This window comes from Prionailurus bengalensis, chromosome D1, assembly GCF_016509475.1.
Source record: "Prionailurus bengalensis isolate Pbe53 chromosome D1, Fcat_Pben_1.1_paternal_pri, whole genome shotgun sequence".
Taxonomy (NCBI): domain Eukaryota; kingdom Metazoa; phylum Chordata; class Mammalia; order Carnivora; family Felidae; genus Prionailurus; species Prionailurus bengalensis.
In genome coordinates this window covers 24,242,200-24,260,014 of record NC_057346.1, presented here as the reverse complement: position 1 = coordinate 24,260,014, position 17,815 = coordinate 24,242,200, and positions in this window count along the sequence as shown.

The window sequence follows — 17,815 nt, the reverse complement described above, 5'->3', positions numbered from 1 at the left end:
CTTTATTTACAAATGCTCAGCAAATTCCAAATTGCGATCATTCAGAACACATTGCCTGACCACAGAAAATTTAAGTAGAAATAAATGAATAAAGATAGGTCGGAAATGGCCCATTATAAAATTAAGCATACAGTAAACTCTAGTTCAAAGAAAATCGCAAAGCAAATTAGAAATATGTTAAGCTAAATAAAATAACAATATCACATACGAAAACTCATGGGATATCTTAAAGCTGTAGTTAGAAGGATATTTATAGCTAAAAAAAAAAAAAAAAAAAAAAAAAAAAAAACAACACAGTTACCTAAGGATCTATGTGAAGGATTCAGAAAAAGAGCGAGATAACAGCAAAAGCATAAGCAGCAATTTAAAAAGAAACAAGTACGCCTATATCACACTAAAGAGCTTCTGCATGGCAGAAAAAACAACAAAATGAAAAGACAATCTACAGAATGGGGAGAAATATCTGCAAATCATAGATTGGATAAGGGTCAATGTCCAAAATACAGCTGACCCTTGAACAACATGGGTTTAAACTGTGCGGGTCCACTTATATGTGGATTTTTTTTTTCCAAGAAATAGAGCACAGTTCTGTAAATGTATTTTCTCTTCCTTATGATTTTATTAATGTTATTTTCTTTTCTCTAGCTCACTTTATTGTAAGAATCCAGTGTAGAATATACATAAAATATGTGTTAATTGATTGTTTATGTTATCAGCCAGGCTTCCAGTCAACAGTAAACTATCAGTAGTTAAGTTTGGGGAGCGGGAGGGGGAATCTAAAGTTACATATGGATGTTTGATTACATGGGGGTGGGAGTTGGCATCCCTAATTCCCGTGTTCCGTGTTGCCCAAGGGCCAACTTTATATTAAGAACTCATGCAACTCGACAGCAAAAAAACAAGTAACCCAATTTAAAAATCAGCAGAGGAACTGCATAGACCTTTTATGAAATAAGACATGCAAATGGACAACAGATACGTGAAAAGATGCTCAACATCACTCATCATTAGGGAAATGCAAATCAAAACCACAATGAGATATAATTCCTCACGCTTGTTAGAGTGGCTATCGTCAAAAAGACAAATGATAACAAATACTGGTATGGATTTGAAGAAAAGGGAAGCCTTGTGCACTGTTGCTAGGAAAGGAAATTGGTATAGCCTCTATGGAAAACAGTATAGAGGAGCCTCAAAATATTACAAATAAAAGTACCATATGATCCAGCAATTCCACTTATAGGAATATATTCAAAGGAAATGAAAACACTATGTCAAAGATATATCTGAACCATCATGTTCATTGAATTATTATTTCCAATAGCCAAGCTATGAAAGCAAATTAAGTGTCCATTGATAGGTGAATGGGTAAAGAAATTGTGTTTTATGTATATATATTCATATATATACACATACATATGAATATATACATATATATACACATATATATGAATATTATTCAGTCATAAAAAATATATGAATATATATTCATATATATGAATATATATACATATATACACATATATATGAATATTATTCAGTCATAAAAATATGTGAATATATTCATATATATGAATATATATATACATATATGTACACATATATATATACATGAATATATACATATATATACACATATATATGAATATTATTCGGTCATAAAAAAAGAAATCTTGACATTTATGACAACACAGATGGACCTTTCATTATGTTAAGTGAAATAGGTCAGAAAGGAAAGACAATGTATGATTACACCTTTATGTGGAATTTGACAAAACAAAAAACATCACAGAAAAAGAGATCAAATTTATGGTTACTAAAGGCCAAATGTAAATGTTGGAGGATTGGAGAAATGTGGTCAAGAGGTACAGACTTCCAGCTATCAGATAAATAAGTACTGGGGATGTCATGTACAATATGTCAACTATAGTTGGAGTAGATCCTAAGAGTTCCTAAAAGAACTGAAGTTTACCTACAGCTTGTCTAACCGATTTTGGGAGAACCACACCTCACCTACAGGTTTGTGAAAGTCAACAAGAAAACAAAAGCCTGTGGAAAGCCACTTACTTTTAAAGTTGTTTAGCATTATTGCAGTCAGTTTTGATTAATACGTCCTTGAAAAAAAATAAAAGCAATTTACCAATATTGAAAATAGAAGAAATAAGAAATCTACATATTCCTATGTATACTAAAGAACAGTATTATTTAAATACAAATTAATCAGTTAAAAACAAACTTCCTTGGGTCTTGATAATTTCTCCAGAAAGGTGTCCTAAATTAAAGAGAAAGGATTGTCAGTATAGCAAAAATTCTTCCACAGAATAAAAACAGAGTGAACATTTTATAACTCATTTTTAAAAATCATCATTGGGGCACCTGGGTGGCTCAGTCAGTTGAGTGTCCGATTTCAGCTCAGGTTATGATCTCATGGTCCATGAGTTTGAGCCCCGCATCTGGCTCTGTGCTGACAGCTCAGAGCCTGGAGCCTGTTTCAGATTCTGTGTCTCCCTCTCTCTCTGCCCCTCCCTCCACCATTCATGCTCTGTCTCTCTCTGTCAAAAATAAATAAACATTAAAAAGAATTTTAAAAAAATCATTGTCTGGATTACAAATCCTGGCAAGGAGATTATAAAAGAAATTAAGGCTATTCTCTCCTATGAACATAAGGGCAAAAATTGGTAATGGAATGTTATCATATAGAATCCAGTGATATATGAAAAGTATACTATATCATGGACTAAGTGGAATTTATTTCAGGTATGTTGGTAGAACTTCAAAAATCAATCATCATAATTCAGCATAGGGGAGAAACTAGGAAAATTGTACAATTATTTCAATAGAGGCAGAAAAAGCACTTGTAAAATGCAAACCCATCAATGATAATGGAAAAAAAATTACCAAATTAAGAGAAATGAAGCTTCCTTATGCTAATAAATGGTATATTTAAAAATAACTAGAAGAAAATATTTTTATTTGTGAAATATTGAAAGTTTTCCCTCCAAATTTGGGAGGAAAACAAATATGCATAATACTGTCAATTCTATTCAGCACAGAAATAATGGTTCTTTGGGGTGCCTGAGTGGCTCGGTCGGTTGAGTGTCCGACTTCGGCTCAGGTCATGATCTCGCAGTGTGTGAGTTCAAGCCCTGTGTCAGGATCTGTGCTAAAAGCTCAAAGCCTGGGGGCGCCTGGGTGGCGCAGTCGGTTAAGAGTCCGACTTCAGCTCAGGTCATGATCTCACGGTCCGTGAGTTCGAGCCCCGCGTCGGGCTCTGGGCTGATGGCTCAGGGCCTGGAGCCTGTTTCTGATTCTGTGTCTCCCTCTCTCTCTGCCCCTCCCCCGTTCATGCTGTGTCTCTCTCTGTCCCAAAAATAAATAAACGTTGAAAAAAAAAATTAAAAAAAAAAAAAAAGCTCAAAGCCTGGACCCTGCGTCATATTCTGTGTCTCCCTCTCTCTCTGCCCCTCCCCCACTCATGCTCTGTGTCTCTCTGTCTCTAAAAAATGAATAAATGTTAAAAACAAAAATTAAGAAAAAAAGAAATAAGGGTGCCTAAAAGTGCAATAAGTAAGGGGGGGAAAGAGCATAAAAATTAGAAAGAAGAAATAAAATTGTAATAATTCAGATATGGCATGACTCTGTTCAATGAGATAGATAAGTGATTGGATAATCTATCAGAATTAGTAGTGAATTTAGCAAGTTACTTAGATAAAATTAGCCAAAAGCATATTTTTGTATGCAAATATAAGTGAAAATTTAAAATAAACTATACCATTTATAATAGCAGAAATTCAAATATAATAAAAGATGTGTAATAGTCTATAATAGAAGCTATAAAACATAACTGAGAGAAATTTTAAAAGACCTAAAGAAATAGATAAATAAGCTATGTTCAAAATTGAAAGACTCAAAATTATAAAAACATTAATTCTATCCAAATTGATCTATAGAATATATAGAATGTCAATAAAAACTCCAGCAGAATAACTTATAGAAATAAACAAGTTGCCTTTAAAATTTACATAGAAATACAATAGAAATTTTTCATAAAATGTGTTAGGTCAATTGGATAGTCATATGAAAAAAAAATAAATCTTTATCCCTACCTCATACCATATATAAAAATTAATTCTAGATGGAGCATGGCTATAAAAGTAAAAGAACAATCAAGCTCTTAGAAGAAAACATAAAAGGATATTTTCATGACATTGTAGTAAACAACATTTTCTTTAATGCATACAACCACTAATCTTAAATAATATAATTGATGTATTGTACTACTTTAAAACTAAGAAATTTTATTTATCAAAAGTCACTGTTAAGAGTGTAGAATATGCCATAGAGTAGGAAAAGATATGAGTAGTATTCAATTAAAAATTTGCATCTATAATATTTAAAAACTCCTACTTACTATGAAAATACAGACTACTAAAAAGAAAAATATGAGCCAGTCTTGAATAGGCATTTTCCAAAAGAGGTTATCCAATGGCCAACAGAAATATAAAACTAAACTGAACTTCTTTAGCCCAAGAAATGTCAATTTAAACCACAATGTGACTGGACACTTCCCAGAAGGACTAAATTACACAATGTACATAATTCCAAACCCAAAAATGTGGAACAACTGGAACATTGTTCATGGAAGTGTGAATTGGTACAAGCACCTCGAAACAGTCCTAACAATATTTATTTAAAGCTGAGTATATGAGGGGCGCCTGGGTAGCTTGGTCGGTTAAGCGTCCGACTTCGGCTCAGGTCATGATCTCGCGGTCCGTGAGTTCGAGCCCCGCTTCAGGCTCTGTGCTGACAGCTCAGAGCCTGGAGCCTGTTTCAGATTCTGTGTCTCCCTTTCTCTGACCCTCCCCCGTTCATGCTCTGTCTCTCTCTGTCTCAAAAATAAAAAAACGTTAAAAAAAAAAAATAAAGCTGAGTATATGAACACCCACCAACCAGCAAGCCCATTTGACTACAAAGAAATACATACATATGTATACCAAAAGATACATATATAAGGAAGTTCCTAACACACTATGTAATGGACAAATATTGAAATTAACCCAAATGTCTACTGATGGTTGAATGGATGAAAGCAATAGAATATTCTACACCCATGAAAATGAGCTACATTTAGATGTAACAACATGATGAATCTCACAAACATAACTTTGAGCAAGAGAAGTCAGACATAAAAAAAATTTATATACTGTATAGCTCCATTGTATAAAGTCCATAAAAGGCAAAGCTAATCTAGGTTTTGAAATGGAAGATAGTGATTAACTTTGGGGGGTTATTTTAGAGGAAGGATCATGAGGGAAGCCTCTAGGGTGCTGTAATGTCCTATTTCTTGGCTAGGTGCTGGTTACGTGGGTGGATTTACTTACAAAAATTTCTTCAATCTGGACACTTCTGATTTCTGCATTTTTATGTGAGTATATTATGTAGCAATAAAAATGTGTTTAACTTTGAAATAAAAGTACTTTCTGACAAGCCAAACTGAGCATTATACTAACAGACCACAGACAGAGGCATTTCTGAGGGCTTTTATATGGAAGAAGTAAGTTGATTCCAGATAGACCTGAAATGCAAGAGGTAGTAGTTAGCAAAGGCACTAGTAAATAGGTGGTTAAAACAAAGAAGTAATGATATAAAAAGATTGTATTAATATTTTTATTTATTTTTTAAATTTTTTTAATGTTTATTTATTTTTGAGACAGAGAGAGACAGAGCATGAATCGGGGAGGGTCAGAGAGAGGGAGACACAGAATCTGAAACAGGCTCCAGGCTCTGAGCTGTCAGCACAGAGCCCAACACCGGGCTCGAACCCACGGACCTCGAGATCATGACCTGAGCTGAAGTCGGCGGCTTAACCGACTGAGCCACCCAGGCGCCCCTGTATTAATATTTTTAAATACGTTAGATAACTTTACCTTTCAGTTATAAGATGGAGAAGGTCTTAAATAAACATTTTTTAAAAATGTCAGTTTGCGCTGAGTGCGGTATGGAGCCTGCTTAAGATTCTCTGTCTCCCTCTCTCTCTGCCCCTCCCTCCCTCTCTCTGTCTCCCTCTCTCTCTGCCCCTCCTTCCCTCTCTCTGTCTCTTTCTCTCTCTCAAAAATGCATAAATAAACTTAAAAAAAAATGGAGAAGGTCTGAGTATCTAATGCACAATATGATGATAACATTGTTATGTATATTGAAATTTCCTAAGAAACTAGAACTTAGATGTTCCCACCCACCCCATCCCACTCCCCAATAAGTAAATATGTGAGGTGATGGATGTATTAATTAACTGGATGGGGGAGATCTTTTCACAAATAAAATAAATAAAAAAAATTATATCAGCAAGAGAATAGATTACTGGAAAAAATATAAGTTAAAAGGAAGGTAAATATATATACATTTAAATATATATATAATATATAAATATATAATAATATAATATAAATATATAGATACATACAGTAAATATGTATATGGTAATTTCAATTATTATGTGTGATATAATTTACTGAGTAACCACTAAAAGAGTAGCAATAGTTTATATTACTTCCAAACTAGTAGATGGGGTAAAAAAAAATCTTGAAATCAAAAAGAAAAAAATATGTATTTATATTTATACACCACACACACACACACACACACACGCACACACACACCACAGTATTAGTTATCTATTAGTGTAACAAATTTCTCCCAACACTAAGGTTGGGACTGTTTAAAAAAACAGTCATTTATTATCTTGCAATTTTTATGAGTCAAGAACTCAAGAGTGGCTTAGTGGAGCAGTTCTGGCTATCTTTTGTGAGTCTGCAGTCAAGATGTTTTCAGGGTTATAATAATCCCCTGAAGATCTGATGGGGATTGGGAGATAGGCTTCCAACATCACTAATGTGGCTGTTGGCAGATAGCCTTAGTTCCTTGCTGGCTATTGGATAAGGGCCTTAGTTCCTTACCACATGAAGCAAATATTAAGGAAACTCCAGGGGAAAATAGATGCATCATCCATTGTTGTGGGAGATTTTATTGTTCTTCTTAGTAATTGATAGATAAAAAACCAGTAAGGGTAAAAAATTCTGAGCAATAAAAGCGTCAATCTGGTCTAATGGACATTTATAAAGTATCAGCCGATAATTGGAGAACATATTTCCTTTTTCAGCATACATGAAACATTTACAAATATTGACTGCATCGTGAGCCATAAGTCAAACCTCAACAAGTATTCAAAAGCTAGGAAATCATATAACACAATGAAAATAGAAGTTAATAACAAAAAGATAGGAAGAGATATTCGCTTGGAAATTTAAAACACGTACTAAATAACTCAAGCATCAAGATGTGGTCACAATGACAGTAAGATAGTATTTAATGAAACACTATAACCAAAATGCTTGTAAATTTATAGACTCAAAATATACAACCTTAAATTATTATTTAAGAGAAGAAATAATTTTTAAGATGAATCAAACATTCAAATTAAGAAGTCAGGAAAAGAATAGCATAATAAAAACGGGCACCTGGGTAGCTCAGTCAGTTAAGTGTCTGACTCTTGATTTTGGCTCAGATCATGACCTCACTGTTCATGGGATCAAGCCCCACATCAGGCTCTGCACTGATGGTGTGGAGCCTGCTTGGGATTCTCTCTCCCCTCTCTCTCTGCTTATTAGCTTCTGACCCTTACCCTATCTTGCTTTCCTCACCTCTCTTCCCGAGAGCCTTCCTTCAATAAATCACATTCATAGAAATTGCCCTCTCAAGCTCTACTTAAGGAAGCTAACCAAAGACACAGCCTTAATTTTTTCCAGTTAAAAATTATATTAGATACCATGTTATGGTCATTACTACTGGATTAATCATTGTTTTGAGACCTTTGCAATGGAAAGACCTATGAAATACTTTTTCATGAAAAAATTATGACATTTCCAATTCAATTTTAGGATTATAGGGATTTACCTAACTTCTTTAATTTTATACCTGCAGTTTTCTCTCTCCTGCTGAAAATCCTGGCTCCTAACACATCAACATATCCATTTGCTAAATTAAAAGTTCTAAACATTGTTGACATTAGAACATAAACTGATAACGAAACAATACAATCTTTTGAATATTTAAATTTGTATTGTTTTAGTTCAATATTCTTTATGCAGAGTATAATTATTGCGTTAACTGAATTGCAAACCTATTATATAATAGCCCTTAATTATTAACTTCAACTAAGAGTTTATATTCTAAATAGTTTCTCTTTTTAAAGAATAATATTATGCGCCATTATTTCGTTCATATGAAACATGTCTTGTCATTTGATATTCTATCTACAGTTATGGCCACAAGAGGTAAAAAAGGATATGTTCTCCAGTTGACAATTAAGTTCTTTTCTTAGTGTTTGCTACTTATAATTGCCTCTTGATCACCTTGTACCTTTCATATTGCATGATAGTTTTATTTATTTGTTTGTTTATATTGAGATATAAGGGACATATAACATTGTATTCGTTTTATGTATACAACATAATGATTTGGTAGATGGAATTACAAAACCATCATATCTCCCTTTATTGACTATAAAACAATTTGATTCAGATCAAAATCCCAACAGCTATTTTCTTTTCTTTTTAATTAAAAGTGCATCTAAATATTTTGGTAGAATAAGACAATTCTGAGTTAATAAAATAATTTAGGGGAACTTTTCCTATCAGATATTAAGACTTTAAAACTATGGTAAAGCTATACAGTAATAGATCAATCAACAAATGGAACAAAATCAGAGTCTAAAAAGTGACCTCCACATAAATGGAAAATTAGACTCTCATCTTGGTCCAGAGCTGACATTGCCAATTAGTGAAAAAAAGATAGACTTTCAAATCAATTATTTTAAAGCAATTAGCTTTTCATGTGAAGGAAATGAAAATTGATTTCTATCAAGTCTCATCATATGCAAAATTTTATTAGAGTTGGATTCTATTTCAAACACCTTTAAAAGATAATATAGTCTATAAAGAAAATGAATAGACAAGCCAGCAATGGGGCACTGATATTTGCAAATGTTTGCAACGTTTGGCATAGAATCAGTGTAGAGAATATATAAAGAATGACGATAAATCAATAAGAAAAAGATAAGCAAATTAAAAGTTGGCAGAAGGCTTAAGTTATTATTTCACAGAAAAGAAAAATTGCCACAAACATAAGAAAATATCCTGAACATTATTAATGAGACACATGCAAACTAAAACCATAATACCATGGCATTTTACAGTCATCAAAAATTAGAAAGTCTGACAATTTTAAGTGCTGAAGAGAATAGGATATAATACTAATAATAATGTACTGCGCAGGGTAACGTTTATCATTGATCATTCTGGAAAAAAATTTAGCTTTGCCTAGGCTCCAAGAATTCCTTTTTTTTTTTTTTTAACATTTATTTATTTTTGAGACAGAGAGAGACACAGCATGAACGGGGGAGGGGCAGAGAGAGAGGGAGACACAGAATTGGAAACAGGCTCCAGGCTCTGAGCCATCAGCCCAGAGCCCGACGCGGGGCTCGAACTCACGGACCGCGAGATCGTGACCTGGCTGAAGTCGGACGCTTAACCGACTGCGCCACCCAGGCGCCCCTAGGCTCCAAGAATTCTAATGTGAGGCATATTCTGGTGCGTATGTGCCATAAGAATGACAGAAATTTTTAAGGAAATGTATAAATGACTTATAGTACATCTATATAATGGAGTACTATACAAGCAATCAATACATATGAATTCCATTTATATGATGAATCTCAGGAACATAAAACAAGATTAAAAGGAAAAAAAAGATACAGAAGAATATATTCAATATCATTCCACATATAAAGTTCAGAAAAATGTACATGTGGTTAACAATAAAAAAAAATTGAAGAGATATAAAACAGATTCCAGGATTATAATGTAATTATTTGAGGGGGAGAGGTGTGGGAAATGATGCAAATGGATAGGAAGTACATTCAGGCCTTAAAAGTACTGCTAATTTAATTTTTCTATGTGAGTCATTGCTTTGTTGTTTTTTAAGCCTGCACGTATATTAAAGCATTTTTGTATGAATTAAATATTTCAGAAAGCTTTGTTTAAAATTAGGCTATAAAAAGTGCAATATGATTACAAAAAGATAAAAGACAAGGAAGGAAAAGAAGGAAGGAAATTATAGAGATTATAACATTTTCAAAAACAACAAATTGATTATCTTAAATAAATATTTAAGTAATTAGTATGTGCCAGAAGAAAAAAAACCCTTATTTTTTAAATTAATTAATTTATTTTGAGAAAAACAGAGAGAGTGCCATTGGGGGAGAGGCACAGAGAGAGAGAGAGAGAAAGAGAGAGAGAGAGAGAGAGAGAGAGAATCCCAAACAAGTTCCATGCTATCAGCACTAAGCCCCATGCTAAACTCAATCTCACAAACCGTGAGATCATGACCTGAGCTGAAATCAAGAGTGGGATGCCCAGCGGCATCAGGGTGGCTCAGTCAGCTGAGCGTCCCACTCTTGATTTCAGCTTGGGTCACGATCTCAGGGTTGGTGGGATCCAGTCACACATTAGGCTCTACGCTGGTAGCACAGAACCTACTTGGAGTTCTCTCCCTCTCTCTCTGCCCCTCCTCTGCTTGCATTCTCTCTCTCAAAATAAATAAACTTAAAAAAAAAACAAAAACAAAGTGTGGGACACTTGACCAACTGAGCCATCCAAACTCCCCAAAGAAAGACTTATGCTTTTAGCGTATTGAATAGATGCGAGGCTCAGAGAGGTGATTTTCCACAGGTTGCCAAATTGCTAAATGGCAAACCAATATTTTAAACTGGTTCTTTTGATTTCAGGTTTTATTCTGTTTCTTTGATTTTGGCCTTCTTTCTAGGAAAATGCAAGCCAAAGTTTGGAAGTTTTTGAGTCTTTAATATCAATCAATATCCTCCATTATGAGGGTGTCTCATATCAAGACTGGACTTTAAAAAATGCTTATTAGGTTATTTATGGGCATTATGAATTTTTGCTTTACTTTGTAAATTAACATCCTACAGTGCTCACTTTAAAAAACAGATTATTTTGGGGCGCCTGGGTGGCGCAGTCGGTTAAGCGTCCGACTTCAGCCAGGTCACGATCTTGCGGTCCGTGAGTTCGAGCCCCGCGTCAGGCTCTGGGCTGATGGCTCAGAGCCTGGAGCCTGTTTCCGATTCTGTGTCTCCCTTTCTCTCTGCCCCTCCCCCGTTCAGGCTCTGTCTCTCTCTGTCCCAAAAATAAATAAACGTTGAAAAAAAAAATTTTTTTAAAAATAGATTATTTTCTAAGAATAATATAAAAACACAAACACTGTAATTTAAATGTTTGATTCATTTGACTACAACTATTTTTTTTTTTTTAGTTTCTGTGTGAAAAAAAAAGATCACCATAAACAAATTTGAAAACCAAGTGGAAATTTGGAAAACAAAACTGTTTATACCAGACAAAAATTTATATCTTCAATATCTTCAGTGATCTCTGGGAATTGGGGGGGAGGGGGAAGGGGGAAACCAAAATAACAAACAACAAAAAATAAAACTCCCCCCAAAAAAGAAAAGAAGGAGAAAAAGATACGGAAGTAACATTTCAAATAATAAATGCTAAAGATCCAAAAATACTGACTAATCAAAGGAACATAAAGAGGAACTTTAATTTATAATTATTATTATTATTACTATTATTGCTATTATTTTATTATTTACCCTTCAGTTAGCAAAAGATTGACAAGATAAAATGTTGTTAGACCTTGGCCCTATTTCTATTTTTATGCTCTACTGATACTAAAGTAACTTGGTTTCACTTTTCAAAAGTACATTTGGCAATGTTTCAAAAGACAAAATGTGCACATCTTTTGATAAGCAATTACATTTCTAGAAATGTTTTCTAAGGGGAAAAAAAAGCTTTTCAAAGACATATGTATTTGACGGTTTATCACAATATTCTTTAAATAACTAAAATTTGAAATAATACTTATCATTACTGGTTTAATAAATTATGGGTTGGTATAAATGGAATAATATGGAAACATTTAAATGATCATGTCAGTCAATATTGTTGACACAGAAAATATCTGATAGTTGGTTAAAAATGGATCATAGAACTTACACAGAATTCTCTGGATGATGGAATTTTATAGGATTTTCATTTTCTTCTCTACAAAGTTCTCTATTTGACAGTGAGCATATCTCTGTATAAATAAGCAAAAAAATAAAAGAGAGAGAGAGAAAATAAATCCTCTAATATACATTCATAGTATTAGCAAATGGGTTTTCAATAATATAACTGCTACCACTTACTGGATATCCATTTCACGTCAAATGTGAATTTCCAAAAACTCTGAAATATATGGCTCAGAAAAGTTAAGTGACATGTTAAGTAGCAAAGGAGTGGCTCAGTCATTATTTTGAATTCAAGTACCTCAGGCTTTCCTCAGTCCATGCTATTGTGTAAAGAAGCATCCCTTAACCTTGAATCAGTGAACCATGGGCAGGTTTTGGAGGGACTGTGAAGCTGCTGAAATCATAAGCAAAATTCTATTTGTATGTGAATTTTTCTGGGATAGAGTCCATTTATCATAAAGTTACCTTATCAGGTCTCAAAAGATTAAGGACCACTCCTTTTGAGGGAGCATGGATTCATGTAAGATCATTAATGGCGTTGATATTTCCCAACCAAAGAAAGCAACATGGTTTCCCTATTTCTCTGCCGTATTCTCTTGCTGACCCCAGCCCCTTGTCCCTGTGAGCTTCGGAAGTTTTCTCTCTTTTTAAGAGTGGCATTTACATATTTATTTAAATGAAGATTGTATGTATTGAAGCTGGGCTACATGAGGATTTGCTGTACATATTCGTGGTGAGAGCTTTCTTTGAGAGTAAGTGGGCAGATGCTCTGTGAGGCTGTTCCCGTGACTGTGCTGGCCAGCAACATCAGGTGTAGCTGGCTGGGCTACCTGGGAGCAACTCACTGCAGTCCAGTGTGTGTCTGTGTGACCAGGGCTTTCACCTTAGTGGGAGCATCAAATAGGGTCAAAACCTCTCCCTAGTTACCTTTTTACCTTCTTCCTGACACCAACCATCTGGCCACCCACCGGAGTACTATGATTGAATCCTAGCTCTAACGGCCAGGATTTAGTGCAGCTCCCACAGGTTGAAGGTCACATTCCCAGCAAGACTGCCCCCATTTCAGATGCCAGCCACACTTTGAGGGGTTCCAGGCCACCTACACTTCTAAACAACTGGTTACAAATTCAGGGGCCCTTCTGGTTTGAGAATTTGCTAGAGTGACTTCCAGAGCTCGGGGAAGTGTTACACTGATAATTACATTTGTATTATAAAGGAAGGAAATCACAAACAACCTCATGAAGAGACCCAAAGGGCAAGGCCTACGGGGGTCCTCAAATGCAAAGCTTCTATGCCTTCTCCTTATGGAATCAGGGTGTGCTCACTCCCCCAACATCACATCAATGTGTTCACCAACCAGGAAGCTCCATTCAGTGTCCAGAATTTCTACTGGAATCTCATTACATAAGTTGGGTTGGCTAAATCAGCAACCATGTGATTTAACTCCATATCCTTGCCTTCTCTCTTCGGGGGTTTGCCTGGCTCAAAGACCCAACAGTCTGATCACATGGTTGGTCTTTCTGGTGATCAGCCTCCATCCGTATCTGGAGGCCCACCATGAGTCACCACATTAGCTAAACTAGGGTTTGATTCATGTTACTGATGAATAGCAAAGGTACTTCTAACACTCAGGAACTTCCCAGGGTTTTGCAACCACGATGTCTGGAAACTGGGACAAAGACCAGCTCTTCATTCGGTAATACCTTACTCTCTCAACATCGGTTTCCCACCTCCTATTTTGCCTTCTTTCCTTAATTTGTACTCCCACCTTTCCTTAGTCCTTGCTTTGGTTTTTTGGGTTTTTTTTTTTTTTTATATTTTTTAATGTTTATTTTTGAGAGACAGAGAGAACAGAGAGTGAGCTGGGGAGGGGCAGAGAGAGAGAGGGAAACACAGAATCCGAAGCAGGCTCCAAGCTGTGAGCTGTCAGCACAGAGCCCAACGTGGGGCTCAAACTCACAAACCAGGAGATCATGACCTGAGCCGAAGTCGGATGCTTAACCGACTGAGCCAGCCAGGTGCCCCACCTTAGTCCTTGTTTTAACTGTTCCTCCCACTCTGTCCTATCACTTGAATTTTAAACTGAAAATGTTACCTACCCTTTGTCTCATGAACTTGTAAGAGGACACAGTTATAGGCACTACACAAACATCAACAATTGAGATTATCTGTAAGAGAAGGTTATATGAATGAACCCTCTGGTAACTGAAGGCAGGAATAATGAAAACTAAAAGTCACACACATGATGCAAGAGAAAAAAACAACACGCTACTTATTAAATTTTTTCTTTATGATTGAAAATGTTTCTACACTCTTAGGGCACTTATATGTTACCTGAGGGTCTTGTTAATATGCATATTTTATTTAGTACTTCTGAGTATTCACAGGACCACCTACATAAGGTGTGAAATCTAGGGCAAAATGGAAATTCAGGGTCCCTTGCTGAAAAATGAGGAATTTCAAGATGGTGACAACACTACATTAAACCAAGCACACAATCCTTCTGAACACAAGTCATGTGTCACTTATCTTGGGCTGTGCATTTTTAACAAGCACCCAGGTGAGACTAATGCTGATGATCCAGGGACCATAATTTGCGTACAAACGGAGGGGATTAAGAACAGTTCCCCCCAGAATGTGCCACTTTGGCATGCAGATTATTTTGAGCTGAAGGCAACTGAGACCCTATGGTCTCCAGAGAAACTTTTGCCCCTCCCTGAACTACATAGAAAAAAAATCTAAATTGGGGAGTCTTTCCTAGAATAAGGGTTATTAACAGAGATAAATTTGAACTGAGTGAGCCATCTGCATGGCAGGGCAGACATCTAATTACCAAATTTCTGTTCCTATTGCCCTGTGAAGTGCATTCCTTTTCTTTGAGGTCCCAGATCCCTACCAAATTCTCCTTAGTTCAGGATGACAGTCATTTTGCCTGACTGTCTTTGGAATTTCCATGTCTGTGTGGATTCCCTGTACCTACACTTTTAAGTTTGATTTTCTCCTGTTAATCTGTCTCTTGTCAATTTGCTTCTTAGTCCAGTTCAAAGGACCCTTGAAGGAAACCAGGAAATCTTTCTCCCTGAAAGAAAAACATCTAAATCTTCTAAATTGCCTGTCTTCCGTACTGGATTTATAATTCTGTGGGTTTATTGACTTTTGATTTTCCTTAAAACAAGATATTTAGCTGGTAAATTAACCAAGAAATTGGAACGCTAGGATCATCTCAGAGACAAATGTTTGTGTTTGTTTTTGCTGTAGGCTATTCAATAAATATTTGATAAATTCATCAATAATATGGTATAAGGACATATAAGAGATTTGTTCTTTTTTGCTCTTGAAGGGTAGCAGAAAATGCCACCCCAAAATATGCCTCTTTGGCATAAGAATTATTTTGAGCTGATTAGTTTTGTGAGACTCCAGGCACAGGAGAGGCTCTGAGAACAGAATGGACGATACCCTTTTGTAAGGAAAATTTACATTAAGAAGGAAGATTTACCAGGAAGAGAGTTACTGCCAAAGATAACTTTTTACCTAAGACACTCATCTACGTAATAAAGCAGCTTTGTTTATCAAACCTCTCTTCCTTTCACTGTCCAGTAAATTACCTCCCCCATACCTTTATGTGACTCTGGTATATACGTCATTAAAATTGTTTTGTTCTTGTTTGCTAATTAATCTGCCTTTCGTTACCAGGATGGTCCTAAACAAAATCCTAGAAAGGTAGAGGGAAAGTTGTTTCCTCCCCTATACCCTCTGTCCCTCCTTCCGTTCCTTCTTTTCTTCCTTCCCATCACTTCTTTTCTTTCCCCAATTCTGGACTTCAGATGACCTGCCTGAGCATTTTCTTCTTCCCCTACCCTCCGTTCTGCTCACATTAGTCTCTCCGGGAAGTTCATGCTACTGGCTCCCTTCTTGTGCGTGACTGTGGCATCTCAGCGGGTCATTCTGGTGACAGAAGTAGGTGAGTGACCTGTCTAAACTCTAGCAAGGAGAGGGTTTCGTTTCAAGTATCCTTAATTTTTGCAACCATTTTGTTATGGAAGTATTTCTAAACTGTATCATACAGAGACATTGCCTTTCAAACAGAAGATAAGATCCTAGCGTAAGATATGGCAGAACCCTTATAGGTATTGTGGTAGGTGAGGCTACTTGCTCCTACTTAGAGCGATCCAGCCCTCAGAAACACTGACTTCTTGTTTTCATGTTTTGTTTCCTGTTATTAAAAGTTCTCCCCAAGTGGTCACCTCTAGCATCCCAGTCTGGTCAGATTGTTTGCCTAAAATAGTATTTTCACTGTCACACTTTGCATTTTTTAAGTGTGGTTTTGGAAGACCATACAGACACGCTTATTATGATAATTTGGTGGCAAATTCTGTGGCAAATCAGTTATTTATGTAGACTGACTGTGGATGGGAGGAATTCACCATGAAGAAAGAACTGAACTGTAAGCTTTGGTACACGGACTCTATAACATCAATTCTGGATAATCAGAAACCTTTTACTCCTGTATTCTTGGTGAAACGATCAGTGATTCAACTTGTTGTGGTGTTTTCACAAGTTAGCCAGTAAAGTCCCCAATTTCAATTTGCATTTGGATTCCAACTGATCACTAGGTCTCTGTGGATAGTAATTGGTCTGCCATTTCCAAGTTTTTGAGGGTTTTTTTTTTTTGAACTGTGAAACAGCTTTAGTCCCTGCCATTAAAATGTTTCTAAGTTCATGTGTAATAAACCACTTTGCTATTCAACTGTTCAGAGGTCAGTCACTGTAGGGGCCAAGGTGACACATTTTGGTGTAGCCTGCCCTTGGCCTCTACATCATCCAGCATGTAGCTAATTTGATGCCTTTTCATTGTCACTGTATCCTTCCTATCTCACACACACACACACACACACACACACACACAGAAATAGACACGCACATATATACATATCACATTATGGAGAAATTGGAAAAGGGAAATGAACGAGGAGTTCCTAAGGTGAGCAATTGGCAGGAGAGAAATGACATGCCAACAGTAGTGAAATAAAAACACAGCACAGAGTCCTGTTCCTTCTGAGCTTCTGTTTCCATCGGGGTTACTGAAGCATTTTCAACTAGAATACAAAAATTTCAGAGAACAGAAAAGCTCTCCAGATTTATTTAAGCAAAACATAACCCATGACACAACAAAGCGCCTTTCGGAGGCCAAGGCAGGAGCAGGAGCTGAGGGAGGGATGAGGAGGAGGGAGTTTGGTGTAGACGCCATTCTCTGTCCAAGACGCAAAAGCCAGAACCACGGGTGGAAAAAGATATCTCAGTCCAAATACGTCGTCGGTGTTAAAGAGACTAAACATCCCTAACATTACCCGAGCTGAAAAGGAAACTTGGTACAGCTCCACTCACACGGGATGCATTTCCCTGGCACCATTTCTCTGTATAATTCTTACAGTTTGTGGTCAGAGACTCTGTTCTCCAAATCCCTCTGCTTTCTTTCTTCTTGACCTCAGACACCTCTGGGCATGTGCATTGCAGGAAGAGAGAAATGGCTTGGGCAGAGGCCTACGACGGTACACAATTCCGTCATGAGTTCATCTTAAATCAACTGAGCGCAAAAGAAATGTCTTCCCCAAACACTAGGAAACGACCGTCTTTATTTTTTCCTCATCCATGTAGCTTTGGGGCCACCAGATGGCGATG